At 43.1% G+C, this 21,436-nt stretch overlaps 1 pseudogene; it reads left to right on the top strand.

Annotated features, from left to right (window-relative positions):
• The first annotated feature begins 379 nt into the window (after positions 1 to 379).
• LOC127755038 (uncharacterized) lies at positions 380 to 20,335 on the top strand (annotated as a pseudogene).
• The last annotated feature ends 1,101 nt before the right edge of the window (positions 20,336 to 21,436 follow it).

The raw sequence follows: 21,436 nt of genomic DNA, 5'->3' as shown, positions 1-21,436 counted from the left end.
GGTGGTGGCCGCCGTCGGCGGCTAGGGCTGGGCGGTTGGCGGAGTTTGTGAATTTGCGATTCGGGGCTTCGGCCGCTTGGCGAACGCAAACGGGCACGCGGATTCCTCCGGGAACCGGATTTTTTTTACAATCTGGTCCTTTATGAACATTCTATTTTCTAATAACCCCCTGTCTCCGGCGTGGCGTCTGCTAACCGCAATTTACCATTGGTGCCGAAACACGCCACCCGTGGCAGCGAGGCCTAGTCGCCGACATCCGGATGAACCCTCTTTCCTCCCCCTTCAAGGCGAGAGACTGTGTGGAGAGAAAATCGGATTTAACAAACGGGTGTAAGCCCCGTAGTACGATAGCTGGAGCACTAATCTTGGAAGAAATCGGATGGCCACAAATTCGGCTGACAAAAGGAAAAAAAAAACAGCAGAGGCAACTCGAATATCTTCCCCGTCCCTTGGCGTAAAAAAGAAAATCTCCCGTCCCGTCTCGCAGGCTCCTCGCGGCTGAACAGTGGAGGGGCGCTGATCTCCATCTGGCGAGCGGAGCAGGGGAGGAGAGGGGATCCTGGTGAGCATCCCCATCCTCTTTCTGATTCATCTCTCTCCCGCCGGGAGTAATTTGCTTGCGTTAACCCTAGCTCTTCTATATCTGCCTCTTTCTGATTCATCTCTCTCCCGCCGGGAGTACTTTGCTTGCGTTAACCCTAGCTCTTCTATATCTGGAAGAAGATCTTCTCTTAATTTCAGAGCCTAAACCTTAATACAAGTAACAGTTTGTTTGTTCCCCAAAAGTTTGGGGGTCCCAAGTTGGATCCGCCCCTGCGCACAAGTGTTAAACTTATTTGCATTTACATGTTTATGATATATCTGTGTAATAAGACTATTATTTTCTTACTCAAATGTCAGTCTAATTACTTTTTGTTTCTTTCATAATTGTATATTTCGGATGAATCATATACAATTTACACCTACATGTGTAGTTCAACTTGCAATTTGATACATGTAGTGCTGTACTCTGTTTGGTACAAATTTCTTAATCTTTCTCTTGAATGAATCCACCGGTAGGAGAAAATGGTGATGATGAATTTTTAATGCTCGCCAGTTGCACAACCAAAAGAAATTCTCAAATGGACGTGGCTCCTGTTGAACAGGATCAGGTGTTATTTTTATCTTGTGCTCATTTCCATTCCATGTAACAAGTTATCTTTGCAGAAACTGACTTTTTACTCTCCCAATCCCATTTATTTTGTTTCTATGTTCATTAGGGTCTAATGAAAATCAACAGCAGTGACTGCTCTGGCGATGGTGCAAGCTGTGAGAATGAAACTAATTACACTGATCATGGCAAACAGTCAAATGAGCTTGGTCATGCAAGAATATCGGTAAGCACATTATTGTTCCATTTGCTCTCAGTAGTCTGCACTTTGTCTGATATTGGTCTGTATTAATACTTGAAGAAAATAAGTTCTCTCTAGCATGCTTTGAAATGCGGGGACATGCCCAATTCTAACACTTAGATTAGGACACTTAAATCAACTTTGAAATTTTCCAAATATTTTACTGAGATAGGATCCAAAATCATTGTGTAACGATAAAAAAGAGGAGAAATTTGTTGTGAACAGTTATTTTCTCTCTTCCATTTTAAATATCAATCATACTTTTTACTCATTTCTTTTTGCACAAGTTGTTTTGAGCATGAATTTTCTACTCTTGCCGATGACTGTTAGGTGTACTAATGGCTGTCTCGTTAGTTTTTCTTTTGAATTGTATGTTACATCCTATTATTGCTGAAACCACTTATTGGTCCTGGATCGAAACACAGCATCTATGAAACTTAGGCCCCATGGTCATAGTAGTAATCATCATCTAGTGCCTCATATTTGCATAAGAGATTACATGTTATGTTGCATGTGGATATGGTTCCTCGAACTTAATATGAACCAGATCAAACTTTCCAGCATGTACTTGTGCAAGTTTATGGATGCTCATGTTGAGTTATCAAGTTCATAAACCAAACAGAACATCGTGCAAACTTAATAACCTAGCGTACAATCCAATAAATTTTAGTATCTGGAATCTTTTTGTTTGGGAGACTTTGATTAGTCATATTTTTTTATGCATATCTCCTATTTTGAAGGTGTTCTGTTCATTACACAGGTTACTGGTGGGGGTAATTTTCATCAGCTGCTTGCTGAGCATACCATTATCTCTGAAGCATTTCTTTCTGCAGCAACCTATTCATGGTACGTGAAACTGACATGACCTACAGTTACATTGCTAGATATGAAGTGTATGATTCGCCTTTTGAATGCAGGTTTGAGAAAGAGAAAGATTTGCTTTCCTCCCAGCTTAGTTCTTTGAAAAGAATTTGGTCACAACCTCAGTGGCAAGCTTGCCTAAAGCACTTATGCTGTCATGGTGAATTTAGGAGTGCTGTGCTGAAAATTATAAAAATATTTGAGGAAGAGCTTTCAAAGTGCAGAGAAGAGACCAATATGTTACATCAACCAGACCAAATAAGCCATTCAACTTTAATGTCCCTTGTTTCATTGATCATTCCTCCACTACTTAAGGTAAATATCATATAATTCTGTAAGTTTAATTAGATTAGTTGAATATTGTAAGTCTTAACAGTTGTTTGTATTGCTAATAACAACACTTAAGAATTGAATATGACTGTTGAATTTCAGTTGATTCGATTTGTACATGCACTATGGACGGATGGAGCTGTACTTAGATTCCCAGAAGAACTTATAGAAGCTAGAAAGATGAAAAATGTTGATCAGATCTTGAGGTTCCGAGGAGAAACACTGGAATTTCTAGATGTTTGGCCTGAAGAGTTGGAAGAGGGATTAGCACAATGGTTACAGCTAATCCGAGAGAGTGGGTACGCATATTGTTTATGATAGCTGATTTAGATTCTTTTTTTTTTCGGTGTTTTTGCCTTTGTTTTGTTTCCTGCTGTCAGAGAGTGCTTACTACTGAGAAATAGGTTTCATGAATTGCACCAACGTTTTCATTTTTCTTCAGAAGTATGTATTTCCTTGAGTCAAATTAGTTACTGCAGGAATGAACTTGATTTGTTTAATAGGCATGTTCTCTTTAATTTAGATTTAGAGAGAATGAGAGGAAAGAGATCCACAGGTCAAGTGGTAGAGGGGGAGAGAGCGAGCGTGAACTTACCCTGGCCTAGGTTCTACCGCCTATATCACCAGCCTAGTCACCTTGCAGTTGCTCACCTCTATTTGGTTTGAGTGTAGTGGATTTGATTGGAACTCTTCTTTGTTTCCACCAGATTTGATGCCACAATTCTGGGTTTCTGAGTTTATTGGTTTGACTGGATCTTTCTCCATTGCTTATTACAGTGCTTATTGAGGGAAGGCAAGTAATAATAGGAGGGAGACCGTATTTGTGTGTGTTGTATGGGGTGGTCCAGGGTGTCTAATCTACCCTTGTTAACTGTATGCACCTTGTCCATAGTAATGCATCACTCATTTTCTGATGACAGCTATTTAGTGGCAATTCCATCACATCTTGTCCAAAAAAATGATTAGCATTATATATGTAATTAGGTCAATGGAGGCAATGATTTTATTTGTGAACTGAGGTAGTAGTGCAAAAAAGTTATCATATATTTAGCCATATGCTGGTGCCTAGTTGGTAAATTTACAATGCAGTAATATTTAAGTATAAATGATACTGAATGAATCATAATTTGAATGTTATGCATAATCTAGTGTAATTACCATGTAGAAATTCATTTCTGTTTGAGTGTTCAACTTTCCGTTTTGCTCATATTTTGGCATGTCATGAAACTGTGTTTTCATGTGCTGCACATGAGCACATCCTATTAGTGGGAGTGACTCACTTGCAAAAAAAGAAGGGAGAGGAGAAACAATAGAAACATTTTGTAACCTTAAATTGTATGTACCATGTTAGCTGTTAGCACTGAAATTATTTAGTTATAAATTTTATTTTTTTCCATAGAGCTTTTTCATGTCATTGTTCACAACAAAGGCGTTCCACTCAACATTCACTACTGCTGGCATTGACCTAATGTTGTACTGTTATAGTTTTACTCCATTCCTAAATCTGTACTATAAATGGAGTTGCTGTTTTATTAGTCCGTTGTTTATTCTTTCTTTAGACTTTAAACTGATATGCATAGTTTTTGTTACAGCTTGTACTGTAGCCTTTTTTCTTATTCTTATTCCTTTAAATTTAAATAGGATATTTACAATACCTTTTTTTGGCAATTTGTTTTTTTGTATTTGAGCATCTTTGTTTATACTTTGCTGCAGGTACAACTTATTAGGTTTATGTGCAACTATCAAGGGCGCATTCTCAGAGCTGTTAGACAATTCATCAATCAACAATGCTATCATGGAAAACATAAGATCAATGGAAATTCGGCATCTAACCAAACTTATCGATCTTGTCATTGTTCCATTCATCAAGCATTGCCCTCATAATCTATGGGTAGAATGGATGTTGAAGCTCTTACTACCCTTATTTGACTACTGTGGAGACGTGCTTTACTACTCATGGTTCAGTCTTGTACATAATGGTCAGGCTAATGTTCCACTTTTCTTTGGTTATATTTGTGGATCAGAAGAAACTGTAAGCAAAATGGAAAATTACCTACTTCTTGACCTGACTCGTAAAGTATCCAAGTTGCTTGGGGCCTTAGCTTCGCAAGAACTGAATCAAGGTGTTTACCGTGCGGGTCTTGTCCTTGACATGAATAGTGCTTCTCATGATTTCAAGTGCACACCCTCTACCTCTTTAGTTGGGTATGCAAAAAGAGTAAACTGTTTTTATTTCCTTGGTGGCATTACATTATGTTTATGTGTCATCATTTGTAAATGTGGCTCTAAGAGAGCATATGCCCTTTATTTGCAGATATATTTTACTCAATGATTGCTTTACAAGGTTAAGCATGAATCTCTTTGGATGGTGGGTGGATGGTGAAGCAGCAATAGATTCCATTCCCTTTTGTCATTCTTTGGTTCAAGTCGCGGTTGCTACAAACAATGAAAAGCTCAAGCGATTTATTAAAGATGATATGCTTCCTGCTATAATCCGACGCATATATGATGATCTTCCATGTGCAGTTCAAAAGACCATCAGAAAGTTATCTCCCTTGATGAACTCAATCAATTGCAGGAAAGCCACCAAGGATCTCTTGGTTCTATGTCAGGAGATCTATAAAGTTTACATACGATGTCAAGTAGTTTTTCATGGCTTTGTTCTCATCCCCTTCTTATTTGTCGATTATTTGTATGCACACAGTGTCATTTGCTTATCAAGTCACGCAGAGAAATGATGATTTACTATTGGAGTCCACAACTGACATGATGTAGTCCCCAAACTAGCCTGAGCTAGTCAATGAGTAGTCAATTAGTCACCTAGCTGCACAACTAGATGCTCTTGTTGAGACCATAGTGCACCAGTCATGCTGCTAGGCCAACTTAGCAACTAGCTGCATGAACAGGGAACGGTTAAGCTTTGGGACCATACATGCTTTCCTGCTTTGCCTTTCCCTGTTCTAGGCACGGTCAGCATAGAACAGGGAACGGTCAAGCAGGCAAGCATCAAGACCGTGAGGCAGCTGAACCTGGTGGCACTTGGCACTGGTTCACTGGTCTTCAACTCTTCATCCTCTGCGCTGGAAGCTATATTCTGGTTCCCTCCTAATGCACTGCAGAGATTCTTCATGTGGCAGAAGGCGGATAAAAAGAGAAGCTCCAAGAGAGAGCTTTCCATCTTCCTCTCTCTTCTGATAGTTAGATATTCTTTATTTCTTTCCTTTTTCCTGATCTTGTCCTTCTTTCTATTTCTGCTATTCTGTTTTGCTCAAGATCCACGGCAGCAGCAGTAAGTAGTTGTATCGGTAAAAGCTACCAATATTAATAGACTAGTTGATGACTAGTCTACTACTGGTTGGCAAGTTGGTAGCATGGCAGCTTGACTTTATGACTTAACAACCACTTAACAACCATTTCGGGATGTCGTCTTACCTGATTGTAATGTCATATGTTATATCAGCTAGTTGGATTAAATTAGTTTGTTATAGGTTCGGTACATATAAGGCATGCCACATATTCCCCCCACATTGAGCAAAGAATAAACCAAGACTGGTTGGTAATCGGAGAAGTGGGGAATGCTACACCTGAGAGTAATAATATAGTAAAATGTAAACTCTGTATTTTTAGTTCCATATAAAGTGGAAAATGGTTAGATTGTGCTAGCTATACTGATCAGGATTTAACATTGTAGGACAGTAGATTCTATGAACAGTCCAGGATCCTGTAAAGGGGTGTGTAGTTGCTCAATTTATATATATCGCATTAACTCTTTACTCTTATATTTTGAAACATTGATGTACATAACTTCATATCTTTGTGTATATCCATTAGAATTTGGAAGGTGAAGACCAGGATACTGATAACATAGCATACTGGTTTGATGATTGGTTAACAAAGCAGAAGAAAGAACTTTGTGTAAAGGCATCCTATGCTATTCCTGATGAATTTCCAGCTACGCTGTGGAATTGGGAGGTTCATTTCTTGTTAACTTTGTCTTAAATATAATTTTTGAAACATTGCGTAGCCTAGTTTTTGTGCTTATTTTTTCTTTTAAAATGGTTTTTTAATGCTCTAACCAGTTTGAAGAAGAATTTCAAAGGTATCTTCCTACATATCTTGATGTGCTGCATGAAGTTGATACAACGGATTGTCAAGAGGTAATTGTTTTGTTTGAACTGGAGTACCTGCACCATAATGTTCATTTCTCAGTTAAATTCATTTCCCAATAGAAATAGCTAACAAAATTGTATAGTTGATCTTACACTTGGGAGTAGCAGTAACTATTTTAAGTTGAGGAAAAAAGAACAGGTGTAGTACAACTTCCAGCTTTAAAGCTTATTTATTCTCACCAAATTACTTGATCTAAAACTAGTTGAAGTAACTAGTTTCTTGGTGGTAGTCGATCTTGCACTTGGGTGGTAGCAGTGACTAGTTGAAGGTTGCAGAAATATGTAATTTGGAAAAAAAAAAAGAGAATAGATCGAGTGTGGCTTCCACCTTTCAAACTCATTGGTTCTTGCAAAATTTTCTGACTATTTCGTGTGTCCACAATGATATACTACTACAAGTTACCTTGATTTTTCATTATATAGTGCTTTGCTCTATATGAGCTTGCAGAACTTGACATAACCATGTCAACTTCTGTCATAATCTCATTTTTCTAAAGTAGTATTTACTAGTAGAATAGCTTATGTGGTTTTTTAATCAGATTATTTATGCATATCTCATATTACCCTTCAAAAAGAGTCAAGGGTGAGATAGGTTTTCTTTTGTCTACACCCACCCCCCACTTCAGATCTTCTGTGCCTGCAAATATGTAGGCATGCATGTGTTATTTGTAAGATTTTTACAGAAAAATATTGAACAAATCCACTATATGCCATTGACAAGGCTAATATTTTACAATATACAATCAACAATGAATGATTCTATTATATACCATGGTACAAGCCATTTTCTTCCTTATTGTATACCATCACCATTATTACTCCATCCATTAGACACGGTAAAAGACTGATTTGCTCATAGGTTTGGGAATTTTCAAAAGCTGAGAGTTTATGTAAAACAGCTTTGCAGCAAGCAATTTGCTTATGCTTAGTAACACTCAGATGACTTTCAGAAAGGGATTTAGAAATGTTGGACCATATGCAATGTAAAGATATGTGGTAAATGCCTTGGTGATTTCCTTATGAAGAGAGCAGTTTGTCTAATAATCTTTTCATTTGCAGTGTTGTTGTTTGGATAGCGCCAAGATTTTTGAGAATCTGAGCCTGGAATTTCGATCCAGGCATGGTGTTAGGAGCCATACAGATCATGTTGTTTGGATGATATCAAATTTGTTACAAGTATACAATACTCGGCATAACTTCACACATACATTTGTGTGCATGTATCTTGCCTAACATTAATTAATCTTTTTACATTCTAAAGCGGAAGATGCCTGGAGCATATTCAGAGCAACGTGCTGATCGAATTTCCAAATGGACTTGTGAACTTATTAAATCGAAGCCTTACATCAAGGTGCTTTTCTTGCTTACTATTTTTTTTTGAGTTAAAGTATCATAATATACCTGGATGTTTCAATACTGTATGTGTACTTGAATTCTTTGCAGCTCTCTAATGGTTGGAACAATGCTATGAATCGATTGAAGGAAAACTTTGTGATAAATGTAGATACTAAACCAGATGCAATAGATGCAGTTAATGTGCGTATTATCCTTAATTCAATGTTGTTGCTAAAAGTATTATTTGGAAATTATTCTGACAATTGTTGCTCTGTTAGATCTTCTACAATTCAATATTGCTTCTTTGGGAACCTCAGTTTCATCCTTTAATCAGGGAGGTGAGCTGCCCTTACACCCTCCAAAAGTCCCTCTCTGTTTCTTACTGTGCATCTTGTATAATATTTATAATATACAGGGTCAAATGGATGTACTTGTAGAGATAGCTCGTCAGTTAGCTTTTGCAGAAGAGAGAAAAAACTACGAGGTTTTTTATTTCTCCTCCATATCCATTTTCCTTGTTTTTTTTTTTGACCTTGTCCCTTTTCCTTGTTGGACTATTCAATGTTAATCAACGTTTTTTCAGCCATTGGAACCAGATTCATTAGATTTCTTGGACCATTTGCAACCTTATGCAGAATTATACATCTATAGAAAGAAGACAGAATCTGGGGTATGTTCTCATTAGTTTGTACATTTACATGTGCTTTTGATTTCCAGTCTGTTTGTAAACAACATTTGTGCTGTCTTAAGTTAAACTATACAATGTGCTTCTCTTTGCCATTGTTGTGTTGTTATTCTTCTATTGTGGTTCTTGTTGTGACTGTAGATCACTAGATCCGTGTTTACTCTTAGTGCCTTTTACACTGCAGTTTGCAAAAGATCGCTTTAGCAAGTACCTTGCGCTATCTCTCTACAAACTCTACATTGTTAATATAGGCTCATTACAATCTAAGGATCCACTTCTTACGTGTTTCAAAAATTTTCCACATTGAGTTTCCAAACTTGAAAGCTAACTATATCGAATAATACTATACCACTCTTGGAGAACTGTTGCTAGTTGTGGGCTGCTGCTTATATGGTCTTCTATTTAAATAGTTGCCACTTGGGCGCTTAACTTGAATAATAAATACTCTACTTACTTGCATTCAATTTCTACTGAGAGTCAGTTTGCTGCTGCTGTTTAGTGCTGCACAGCATTGTTAATTATGGATAGCATTACAAATTACAGTAAGTGTTTATTGTCATGGCTCTAATCCTGTGTTTGAGAAACAACTACAATGCCCAATGGAGCCTATGTTAAATGTGTAACAATTTACAACTGCATTCATCATAATTGCATAAGTTGTCATTATGTTCTAGTGTAGGAAATTTAAATAACATTCAAAAGGAAATCTTTGAATATCTTATTGTAGTCAATGCAGAATGTGAAACCAAGGTATCAGATGTGAAGTAGATTTGTGAATGTGAATCAAATAGTCAAATGTATCATACTCGTTACAACATCAAGAAAGTGCTCATAATGCTATCCAAAATTTTCATTCTCATAACACCTAGAAAGTATTGTGCCAGACAGATGCCTCGCATTCATAACAGTCCTATAAAGTAACTACAGCACTGATTGGAATTCTTTTGAGCCCATGTGTTGCTGCAGGCTTGTTTATGGTCTCAATCTTTTAAGTAGCATTTTCCAATTAATTAGAGTATGTGGTCTAAGAAGGATTTTTTTTTTTGTAATTTTTGGCCCCATAACTTCATTATGGACCACAAAACAGCTCTTCAATAAAATTAGGAGGATTTATTGTGATAAATGATTACATACTGCAAGCACCTACTAATTTCTTTTGCATCTTATCATAATGCCAAGACAACACAAATGCTATGGATAGTAAAATTCAATGTTAGTGGAATATATCACATAGCATAAGATTTGTGATTAATGAGGGCATTTATGTTTGTGTCAAATTAGAAGCAGCAAAATGTCCAAAGGAATTAAAATGTGAGTTGTTTTGGCTGAAGAAAACGGTAGTATTTACTACTTGCGGAGCATATTATATACATGACTTACGAATTTATATTAAAGACCCACCATCTGGCAAAGCACCACATCTGATGTGGTCATCAACTAACCCAAGAGACTTGTGAATTTATATTGGAGACCCACCACCTGACAAAAGCACCAAGTCTGATGTGGTTCAACTAACTCAAGAAATTTACAGGGCTGAAAGTCTATTTTCTTGGGGCAAGGCTATTTGATGATGAGCTAAGCTGGTTGGCCGGCTTCTCCTCAGTTGCCAATTTGCCATCACAAAGTTACCTATATGATGTCACTGTCCATGACCAGAGGTTGCAGAATAGATGCTAGTAGTACAAAGATGTGTACTGATAGAGAAGGGTCTGTAGATTTGTTTCTTAGGTCAAACTTTTGGGTTTATATTTTGTTAAATCAAATGGTTCTGAAAGGTGTAGAGATGTAGCAATGAGCCATAAATTATGGAAGGCAACTATACAAAGGGCCTGTTTAGTTCCCCAAAAACTTTTCCCAAAAACATCATATCGAATCTTTAGACACAAATATGGAGCATTAAATATAGATAAAAAGAAAAACTAATTGCACAGTTTGCATGTAAATCGCGAGACGAATCTTTTGAGCCTAATTAGGCCAGGATTAGACATAAGTGCTACAGTAACCCACATGTGCTAATGACGGATTAATTAGGCTCAAAAGATTCGTCTTGCGGTTTCCTGGTGAGTTATGAAATTAGTTTTTTCATTCGTGTCCGAAAACCCCTTCCGACATCCGGTCAAATGTCCAATGTGACACCCAAAAATTTTCATTTCACCAACTAAACAGGCCCAAACAGAACGGAGAAAACTACACAACCAGCTATACAATACAGCAAACAGGATCAACTTCCAGGATTGATATGTTGCTTTCGCCTTTGTTAAAACTTGGCATACTTCCATAATACAGTTGAGCATTTTGTCAGCAGGTGCGCTCTTGGCATTTTATCTTGAAGAGTTATAAAAAGATTTCTTGTGACAGGTCGAAACAGAAGCAAGCACAGAAGTGTATTCTTAACTGTTTCTTTTTCATCACTATATATATGTTGATTTTATCTCTGTTTTACTAGATAATCTAAATCAAGACTGCTGTTTGCCTTTGTGAATTTAAAGTATTAATGTGCAGTGATTTTACAGTATTTTACAGCAATAGAACAAGTCCAGTTGCATAAAGAATTTGACAGATACTTGGCTTCAGGCGTTTTGGATGGTGATATTTGTAAATTTAGTTCATTCCAGGTACCTACATTGTTGTGATACTTCAATGGTACCATCATACATAGCAAAGCTAATATGTCATATTTGGGTGGTGGAGGGGGATGATTTTATTTTATGTATTCCATTAGGCTATGCTAAATTATAACTACAGTGAAAGGAAATGCATGTTAGTGTTTCTCTTGGTAACCTAATAAATAACCTCAGACTTGCTTCCTGTCAACTGGGTAGAACTAAACCACGTGCTAGCAAATCTAGCTCTTCAATTCACCACTCCTTCCTTGATTGCTTTCAAGGTCTTATATCCCCTAAGCTCCTTTACCATGTGATTACTCATCCCTTGTGGTTCTGTTCTTTGGAATCATGTGAATCATGTGGGTCCATTTGTTGCAGAACATAACATTTTAGTGGTTTGTCTCCAAATTAGCATCTAAATATGCTATCCAAATCAATTCGATGTAGTTACTTGTTTAGTGTTTTGTCGCTCGCTGCTGTTGGATAAGTCTTTGTGGTCCTTGGTCATGATTCTTTTTTTTTTTTTTGCTTTTGGGTAGTTTCACCTTTTCAGGACAGCATCTACCTTTTCGCATATTTTTCAGTTGCTAGGACAGCTGCGGTTAGTAGGACAGCAGCAGTTAGCATCTCCTTTATGCCTCCTTTATGCTTTATTCAGTTTGGATGCCCTCTAGGACAGCATCCCATTCAAATTTCGAATTTTAGACTAGGAGGGTGCAGCAATAGGCTAGCAGCCAACTATGGCTATATATATGTATCCAACCTCCCTCGGGTAGGTATGGCTTTTGTGTTTTGTGAATGAAGAAAACCAGAAAATTGCCCTATCTCGAGTGCCATCCTCTTCTCAATGAGAGTAACCATTGAAATTCTAACATCTGGTATCAGAGCTACACTTTCCTGTAGGCTAAACATCTCTTGTTCCACCCCTTCCCAAGCTCGGTTGAGCTCTCAGCCAGCAGCAGCAGCAGCACCGGTTGCTCCTCCTTCCCCTTTCCCTTCCCCCTCTCCACGTAGCACCCCCTCGGAGGTGCGCCATGTCCGACGCTCGGTCTCGGCGTTCGGTCGCCTCGAGCACTCGGCGTCAGCAGGACGCCGAGCTCGCCGCAGCAGAAGAGCGCAGGCGAGCAACGGCTCAGACCGCTGCAGCAGCAGCGAGGGCGGCCAGACTGGCGGCAGCGGAGTTGGCAGCAGCCAGGGCGGAGGCGGAGGCGGAGGCGGCGGAAGATGCGGCACGTGCGGCGGAGGTAGAGGTTGAGACCTTGCGCAGCAGCATCAACGGCTCCATCGCCGGGGACATCACCGCCGACAGGGAGCTTGAGGAGCTGGCAAGAGGAAGGGCACGGGAGCGGGCAGAGCGGTGGGCAGCAGCCCACCTCCACGGCGGCGGCGGCGGCCCAAGGGACCGTGCGCCCACCGACGGGAACCCAGACGGGCGCGGGCGTGCCGGCGGCAGCCCGGAACCCACACGCGGCCCTCGCAGGCAGCGCGGCTCTCTCTCCCCTGACCGGCGCCATGGTCACCATGGCGTCCAGACGGTGGTCAGGGACTTTGGTCCCGGCGGTGGGTGGCCTACCCTCACCAAAACCAACTACATCGAGTGGGCTGCGGTGATGAGGGTGAGGCTCCAGGTGCGGCACATGTGGGAGGCAGTCCGGTACGGCGACGTTGACTACGACGAGGATCGGCGGGCACTGGATGCCCTCATCGCTGCAGTCCCGCCCGAGATGCAGTTCTCGCTTTCCCAGAAGCGGACTGCCAAGGAGGCCTGGGACGCCATCGCTGCGGCACGCATCGGCAGCGACCGCGCCCGCAAGTCCACACTGCAGGCACTCTGCAAGGAGTGGGAAAACCTGGCCTTCAAGCCAGGTGAGGATATTGATGACTTTGCTCTCCGTCTCAACACTCTCTTGCAGAAAATGGTGCAGTATGGCGACGACACCTACGACGAGGAGAGAGCTGTCGAGAAGCTCTTCCGCTGCGTCCCTGAGAAGTACAGGCAGATCGCTCGCTCGATCGAATCTCTGCTGGACCTCTCCACGATGTCGATCGAGGAGGCGTTAGGTCGCCTCAAGGTCGTCGATGGTGATGAGCCACAGCCTCTCTCGGGGCCCATCACCATCGGCGGGAAGCTCCATCTCACTCGGGAGCAGTGGGAGGTCTCTTAGGGTGACGGGAGGAAGGGGGAGTCATCTTCCCCGACAGGTGTCCAGCTACGGTGGGCGCGAAGACGTGCCGAGGGTGGCGCCCGCAGAGGCGCCCAGGGCGTTGCCACCGGCAACCACAAGCCGGCACGAGACGACGCCTGCCGCAACTGTGGCAAGCTTGGCCATTGGGCCAAAGACTGTCGACAGCCACGACGCGGCCAGGCCCACGTCGCACGGGTGGAGGAAGAGCCAGCTCTGCTCCTGGCTCACGCAAGCATCGAGCTACCTCCAGCGGCACCGGCCGCAGCGGCTTTCCTCCACCTTGATGAGCCGAAGGTACTCGTCTCCCTCTGCAACGGCTCCAGCAACGACAAGGCTGATGGGTGGTACCTCGACACCAGCGCCACCCATCACATGACCGGCCGACGGGAGTTCTTCACCGAGTTCGACTCCAGCGTCCGAGGCTCCGTCAAGTTTGGGGACGCCTCCGGCGTGGAGATCAAGGGTGTTGGCTCCGTCACCTTCACCGCCAAGTCCGGTGAGCACAGGCTGCTCACCGGAGTCTACTACATCCCCACGTTGAGGAATTCTATCATCAGCGTGGGACAGCTGGATGAGAACGGCTCACGCGTGTTGATCGAGGACGGACTCATGAGGATTTGGGATCGCCGTCGTCGCCTTCTTGCCAAGGTAACCAGAGGCACTAATCGACTCTACATCCTCAGCGCGCAGGTCGCACAACCAGTTTGCCTCGCCGCTCGTCGGGACGACGAGGCGTGGCAGTGGCACGAGCGCTTCGGGCACCTCCACTTCGAGGCCCTGAAGCAGCTCAGTGCCAAGGAGATGGTGCGAGGCATGCCGTGCCTTGACCACGTGGAGCAGCTCTGCGACGTCTGCGTGGTGACGAAGCAGCGGCGGCTCCCCTTTCCCCAGCAGACGAGCTTCCGAGCCAAGGAGCGGCTCGAGCTCGTGCACGGGGACTTGTGTGGCCCAGTGACACCGGCCACACCAGGAGGACGACGTTACTTCCTGCTGCTCGTCGACGACCTCTCCCGCTACATGTGGGTGATGGTCCTCGGCAGCAAGGGAGAGGCTGCGGACGCCATCAGGCATGTGCAGGCTGCTGCAGAGGCGGAGTGCGGCTGCAAGCTGCGCGTGCTACGCACCGACAACGGCGGCGAATTCACAGCGGCTGAATTCGCGTCGTACTGCGCTGATGAGGGCATTCAGTGCCACTACACCACGCCGTACAGTCCGCAGCAGAACGGCATCGTCGAGCGGCGCAACCAGACGGTTGTGGGGATGGCTCGGGCCCTCCTCAAGCAGTGAGGGATGCCGGCCATCTTCTGGGGAGAGGCGGTGGTGACGGCCGCCTACATCCTCAACCGCTCGCCTACCAAGGCCCTCGATGGCAGGACACCGTACGAGGCTTGGCATGGGCGCAAGCCGGCGGTCTCCCACCTGCGGGTCTTCGGCTGCCTCGCGTTCGCCAAGGAGCTTGGCCACATCGGCAAGCTCGACGACAGGAGCACCCCAGGGGTGTTCATCGGCTACGCGGAGGGCTCGAAGGCCTACCGCATCCTCGACCCGGAGACACAGCGTGTGCGCACTGCGCGCGACGTTGTGTTCGACGAAGGGCAAGGGTGGGTATGGGACAAGGCGGTGGACGATGGTTCGACTCCGATGTATGACGACTTCACCGTCGAGTACGTCCACTTCGAGGGAGCTGGGGGAGTAGGCAGCTCTTCTTCACCGAGCGTGTCTACCCCAGCCCTCGAATCTCCACCGACTCCGACACCAACACACCCTCGGGCCACGACTTCGACTACGATGAGCTCTTCGTCGACACCACCCCAGCCAGTGACTCCACATGCTCCAGTACCAACAGCCACTCCTCCAAGCATGTCTACTCCGACGCCAGCTCGTGTTGAGCGCAGCCCGGTGGAGTTCGCTACTCCGCTCTCCCACGACGGGGAGCGCATCGACGCGTACCACGACGGCGAGCAGTTACAGTACCGTACGATGGAGGATCTTCTCGGCGACCAGCCGGTGCCGGGACTGGTGCCTCGCGACCTAGAGGCGCAGTTGCACCTTGTGTGCGACGACGGTGAGCCTCGGTCTTTTGCAGAGGCCGAGAAAAACACGGCATGGCGTGCTGCGATGCAGTCGGAGATGGACGCGGTTCAGGAGAACCGCACCTGGGAGCTTGCTGACCTCCCTCGTGGTCACCGCGCGATCACCCTTAAGTGGGTGTTCAAGCTGAAGAGGGATGAAGCCGGAGCCATCGTCAAGCACAAGGCTTGCTTGGTGGCACGCGGTTTCGTGCAGCAGGAGGGGATCGACTACGACGATGCCTTCGCTCCCGTGGCACGGATGGAGTCCGTGCGACTCCTTCTTGCGCTGGCTGCTCAGGAAGGCTGGGGCGTCCATCACATGGACGTCAAGTTGGCGTTTCTGAACGGCGACTTGAAGGAGGAGGTCTACGTGCACCAGCCGCCGGGATTTGTGATCACCGGCAAGGAGGGCAAGGTGCTACGCCTGCACAAGGCCCTCTACGGCTTGCGGCAGGCACCGAGGGCGTGGAATGCCAAGTTGGATTCCACGCTCAAGGGGATGGGCTTCGAGCAAAGCCCGCACGAGGCGGCCATCTACCGGCGGGGCAATGGAGGAAATGCCTTGCTGGTGGGTGTCTACGTCGACGACTTGGTGATCATCGGCACCAAGGATACGGAGGTCGCGGCGTTCAAGGAGGAGATGAAGGCCACCTTCCAGATGAGTGATCTGGGGCCTCTCTCCTTCTACCTGGGGATCAAAGTGCACCAGGACGACTCCGGGATCACGCTTCGACAGACCGCCTACGCCAAGCGCGTCGTTGAGCTGGCTGGGCTCACCGATTGCAACCCAGCTCTCACTCCGATGGAGGAGAGACTGAAGCTGAGCCGAGACAGCACGGCGGAGGAGGTGGATGCTACACAGTACCGGCGTCTTGTGGGGAGCCTTCGCTACCTCACCCACACACGGCTGGACTTGGCCTTCTCCGTCGGCTACGTCAGTCGGTTCATGCAGCGACCGACGACGGAGCACCAGCAGGCTGTGAAGAGGATCATCCGCTATGTTGCGGGGACTCTCGACCACGGTCTCTACTACCCGAGGTGTCCTGGCAAGGCACACTTCGTCGGGTACAGCGACAGCGACCACGCCGGCGACATCGACACCAGCAAGAGCACGAGCGGGATTCTCTTCTTCCTTGGCAAGTGCCTCGTTAGCTGGCAGTCGGTCAAGCAGCAGGTGGTGACCCTGTCCAGCTGCGAGGCCGAGTACATGGCGGCCTCCGCCGCTTCGACCCAGGCGCTCTGGCTTGCTCAACTGCTTAGTGATCTCCTCGGCAGAGACACTGGAACGGTGGAGCTCAGGGTGGATAGCAAGTCCGCTCTGGCCCTGGCAAAGAACCCCGTTTTTCACGAACGGAGCAAGCACATCCAGGTGAGGTACCACTTCATCCGAAGCTACTTGGAGGAAGGGAGCATCAAGGCGAGCTACATCAACACCAAGGACCAGCTTGCGGACTTGCTCACCAAGCCTCTTGGGAGGATCAAGTTCCTCGAGCTTTGCTCCAGGATCGGGATGACCCAACTTCCCCACAAGACGACGCACAAGACTTAGGGGGAGAATGTTGGATAAGTCTTTGTGGTCCTTGGTCATGATTCTTTTTTTTTTTTTTTTTGCTTTTGGGTAGTTTCACCTTTTCAGGATAGCATCTACCCTTTAGCATATTTTTCAGTTGCTAGGACAGCTGCGGTTAGTAGGACAGCAGCAGTTAGCATCTCCTTTATGCCTCCTTTATGCTTTATTCAGTTTGAATGCCCTCTAGGACAGCATCCCATTCAAATTTCGAATTTTAGACTAGGAGGGTGCAGCAATAGGCTAGCAGCCAGCTATGGCTATATATATGTATCCAACCTCCCTCGGGTAGGTATGGCTTTTGTGTTTTGTGAATGAAGAAAACCAGAAAATTGCCCCATCTCGAGTGCCATCCTCTTCTCAATGAGAGTAACCATTGAAATTCTAACAGCTGCAGGATGACTTTATTGAGGAATTCGCTGATAAACACATTGCGAAAAGTCAATTTGTGCAGTTGGACAGATAACTCATTACATTGTCTTTGGAGGTACAACAACCCTTTTTGCACAATTACTTGGTTGCTTTTGGTTACATTTTATCCTTAAAAGTTTATCTTGCTTATAGCAACGAGCTCAGATTCTGGAGAAGCAACGCCAAATAAACACTTATGCTGAATGCTTGAGAAATATCCTGACAGATCTGAAGGTATGCTATTTTGGTGTCTTTGTTTCATGCAATCTTCCTGAAAATTAGTCCAAGTTAGTCCAGTGCATTGTAACAAGAAATGCCAACTTGCAATAAAAGATGAGCATGTAGCTCAATGATAATGCACCCAGTAGAGGTGCTAATCTTGCCAACATGACCATAGGTAATCGACTGTACGAGTAAAATCTCTAATGGTACATGAAAGATGACTTGTTAGAACCTTATTGGTGATTTGTGGACAATTGAAGTGATGACATTCTGATAGTTTTTCTGCATTCTCACTATTTATTTATTTATTTTGGAAGAAGTCCATTTGAGTCTCCCCTATTATTTCCTGAGCATTGTTTTCAACTGTCAATTATTATAACGGGCACTTCAACCACACTCAAATATGTAAACCAATCGTTCTTCGCCATTTGGTTGATCTAGCTTTGCTAATTTTGCCACCTGATGGACGTATTTGAAGGTCAAGGGGTGCTAAAACACTGAGTGCTTTACTGTATGAGGTTGAAGTAGATTTTGCAGTAACTGGGAGTGGGGTTTAATGGATTGTTTATCTTCATTTTATGTCATAAACTATCCTTTATAGGACTGATTCCATCATTTACTTTGAATAAACATAAAATGGTGAACATCAAGGGTTAAAACCATTTTAGGGAGTGTTTGAGAGGAAGGGAAATGAGAAGATTAAGATACCCAAAATAAGTAAGCCATTAGCACATGATTAATTGAGTCTTAATTATTTTAAACTTGAAAAATGGATTAATATGCTTTTTAAAGCAACTTTTCGATAGATTTTTTTTACAAGAAACACAGTTTAACGGTTCGGAAAGCGTGCGCGCGGGAAAACAAGGGACTAGTCCTCTCTATCCAGTCGTAACGAACGCAAGTCTGGTCTTTGTATATGTTCATTTTTGTTGGTTGTTTTGTGCATTGGAACGCTAATGTTGTGGACTTGGATCCATGACGAAATAAGCGAGGGGGAAACTGAATATGCTCATGTTATTTTGTTGGGCTGTTTTCTTTTTATTTGAATTTATAAAACGAATCCCAGCTGAAAGATGGTCTTCAAAGTTTGATGAGTGAGCTAGAAGTGGAAGGTTTCTTCGACGTGAATAACAATTGCACAGATTGGGTATGCCACTCACCGAATTTAGATGCCTTCTATTTTGCTAAATATTTCAATTGAAGTCATGTTCCTATTTTTTGTAGGAGAAAGGGTGCTTCTTACGACTTATTGACAATTTTGAAGATTTAGTTTTCAGAGGACATTGCTTTCCTAGATACCTTGTCATTCAAGGAATTATGGTAACTCATTCAATGGTGCTGTTTTCTTGTCTATTCAAATAGTGAGTGAAGCTCAACATAACTTATGAATAATGCAAGGATTATTGGGAAATGTCACAACGGAGCGACAGTACCTGGGAAGATTCTTTTGAACAGGTAACTTCAGTTCTCCTGAAAACTAGCCTTTATTAACTTCATTCATAGAATGCTCCTTCCGTGAAAACATACTAATAGTTGGCAGTTTGGCAGGTTGTTGAAGTATTATGCGATAATTGGAGACAAGATCTTACACAGGTATGTAATAATCTCCCTTCTTCTGTATTTAGCACAATATTTGATCATTTTTTCTTGTTATTCGTGTAGATTTGGATGGAAACAAGATACTATGAAGGCTTATATTATGATGTACTTAGGAAACCTTTAAAAAAGGTTGGTGTCTTTATCGCGCTGACATGCACTACCCTGGAAAATTCAATTTCTTCCTGTTGCCTAGTTATTATCTGTAATATGGCTGCAGTGCTACTTTGCTGTTAAATCACTATTTCTTCCTGTTTGACTTTTGGAGGAACTACTTCTATTATTGTTTTGGAGGATAAATTTACTAGGTCACGTCGCATCTTATATTCTATATAGGTCTGGCACTGTTTTTCCAGTTTCTAAAACCTCTTTGCCTGTCACCTAACATGATTTATTAAAGATTAAACGCTACTAGTTTGGTAATGTACATGTTATCCAGCTAGATATGCATCTTAATGGATTGTGGAGTGTGTTACATATTTTTACCTTTTGAAAATTACAATGCAACAATATCTTTAGTTTTATCCGAAACCATGTTTGGAAATTTGTTTTGAGGGAAAGTCTGATTTGAAAGTCGTGCTAGTTGTCATATGATCTGACAATTGGCGTTTGAGTCTGATGGCAACAATTTATTCGAAATGTTCTTTGTAGGCATTTGATCTGGTAAAATTTTGGAATGATTTGGGCTATTGATCTGTGATATCATTGTCGTACTCCTGATTTGGACGTTTCTCATGGTTTCTGTTGCTTATATTTTTCATTGTCGTACTGATTTTGACGTTTGTCATGGTTTCTGTTGCTTATATTTTTCCTGCCTTTTTATGGCAAGTTCTGGATTAATATAGTTTTTTCTTTTCCTTTTAAACAGATCTTAATGCGGAAGATTGAAGCTTCAGAACTGTAGCTACAGCTTATATGATAAGTACGACATATGCATGCCAGCTAGCATTTCTAGCAGTAAGGGCCGCCACTGTGCTAAACCTGAAACTGAGTTGTTTTCCTTATTCTGGATGTAACCCCATTATAATATAATCCTTGGTCCTTGGATTTATAGTCTCGATCATATTTCAGTTGTCAGATATATGGTGTCTCGTTCTAAACTTCAACATGATTCAGATTATTCCACGGTTTTCGTTAGCACATTTTTCAAACTACTGTGAAAGCTTTTTACATAGAAGTTGCTATAAAAAAACAAATAAATTTATTTTTTTCAGTTTTTAATAAATAAAATTTAATTAATCATGTGCTAATGATTTAACTAGTTTTGCATGCGTATTTAATCTTTCTTCATGTTGGATGTTCGAACGGGACAATAGGCCTTCCCATTCTGTTAGCAAAACAAGGAAGGGTCTGTTTAGATCCTAGCAAAATTTTTCGTCCCGTCACATCGAATGCTCAGACACGTGCATGGAGTATTAAATATAAACGAAAAAATAATTAATTACACAGATTGCGTAGATTGCGTGTAAATTGTGAGATGAATCTTTTAAGCCTAATTGCTCTATGATTTGACAATGTGGTGCTATAGTAGATATTTGATAATGATGGATTAATTAGGCTTCATAAATTTATCTCGCAGTTTACAGGTAGAATCTGTAATTTGTTTTGTTATTAGTATACATTTAATACTTCACCATAACCGAAGCCACCATAACATGAATATGTAATCCGTATATCTGATGTGATACGCTAAAACTTTTCACCGCTGGATCTAAACATAGCCGAAGCCACCATAACATGAAACAGTCTGTATTGGCTGCTGGTGGGCTAGAATCCAATACAAATTCACACCCAACCCATCTCATCACGAAGCAACTAACCGAATCAACCCACCCCATTTCCTTAGGGAATTTAACTATTTGCCACTTTTAGGTTTGGCACTTATTCAAATACCCCTTTTAGGTTTGCGCTTAATAATTTGTCACTAGAGATAGATGATTTCTTAACTATTTGCCACTTTTGTCCATGTGGAATGCCATCGTGGCGTGCCCGCGTGCAAAAGCAA

Source organism: Oryza glaberrima, chromosome 11, assembly GCF_000147395.1.
Source record: "Oryza glaberrima chromosome 11, OglaRS2, whole genome shotgun sequence".
Lineage (NCBI taxonomy): Eukaryota > Viridiplantae > Streptophyta > Magnoliopsida > Poales > Poaceae > Oryza > Oryza glaberrima.
The sequence above is the reverse complement of the archived record's forward strand: the minus strand, read 5'-3'. Positions and strand labels throughout refer to the sequence as shown.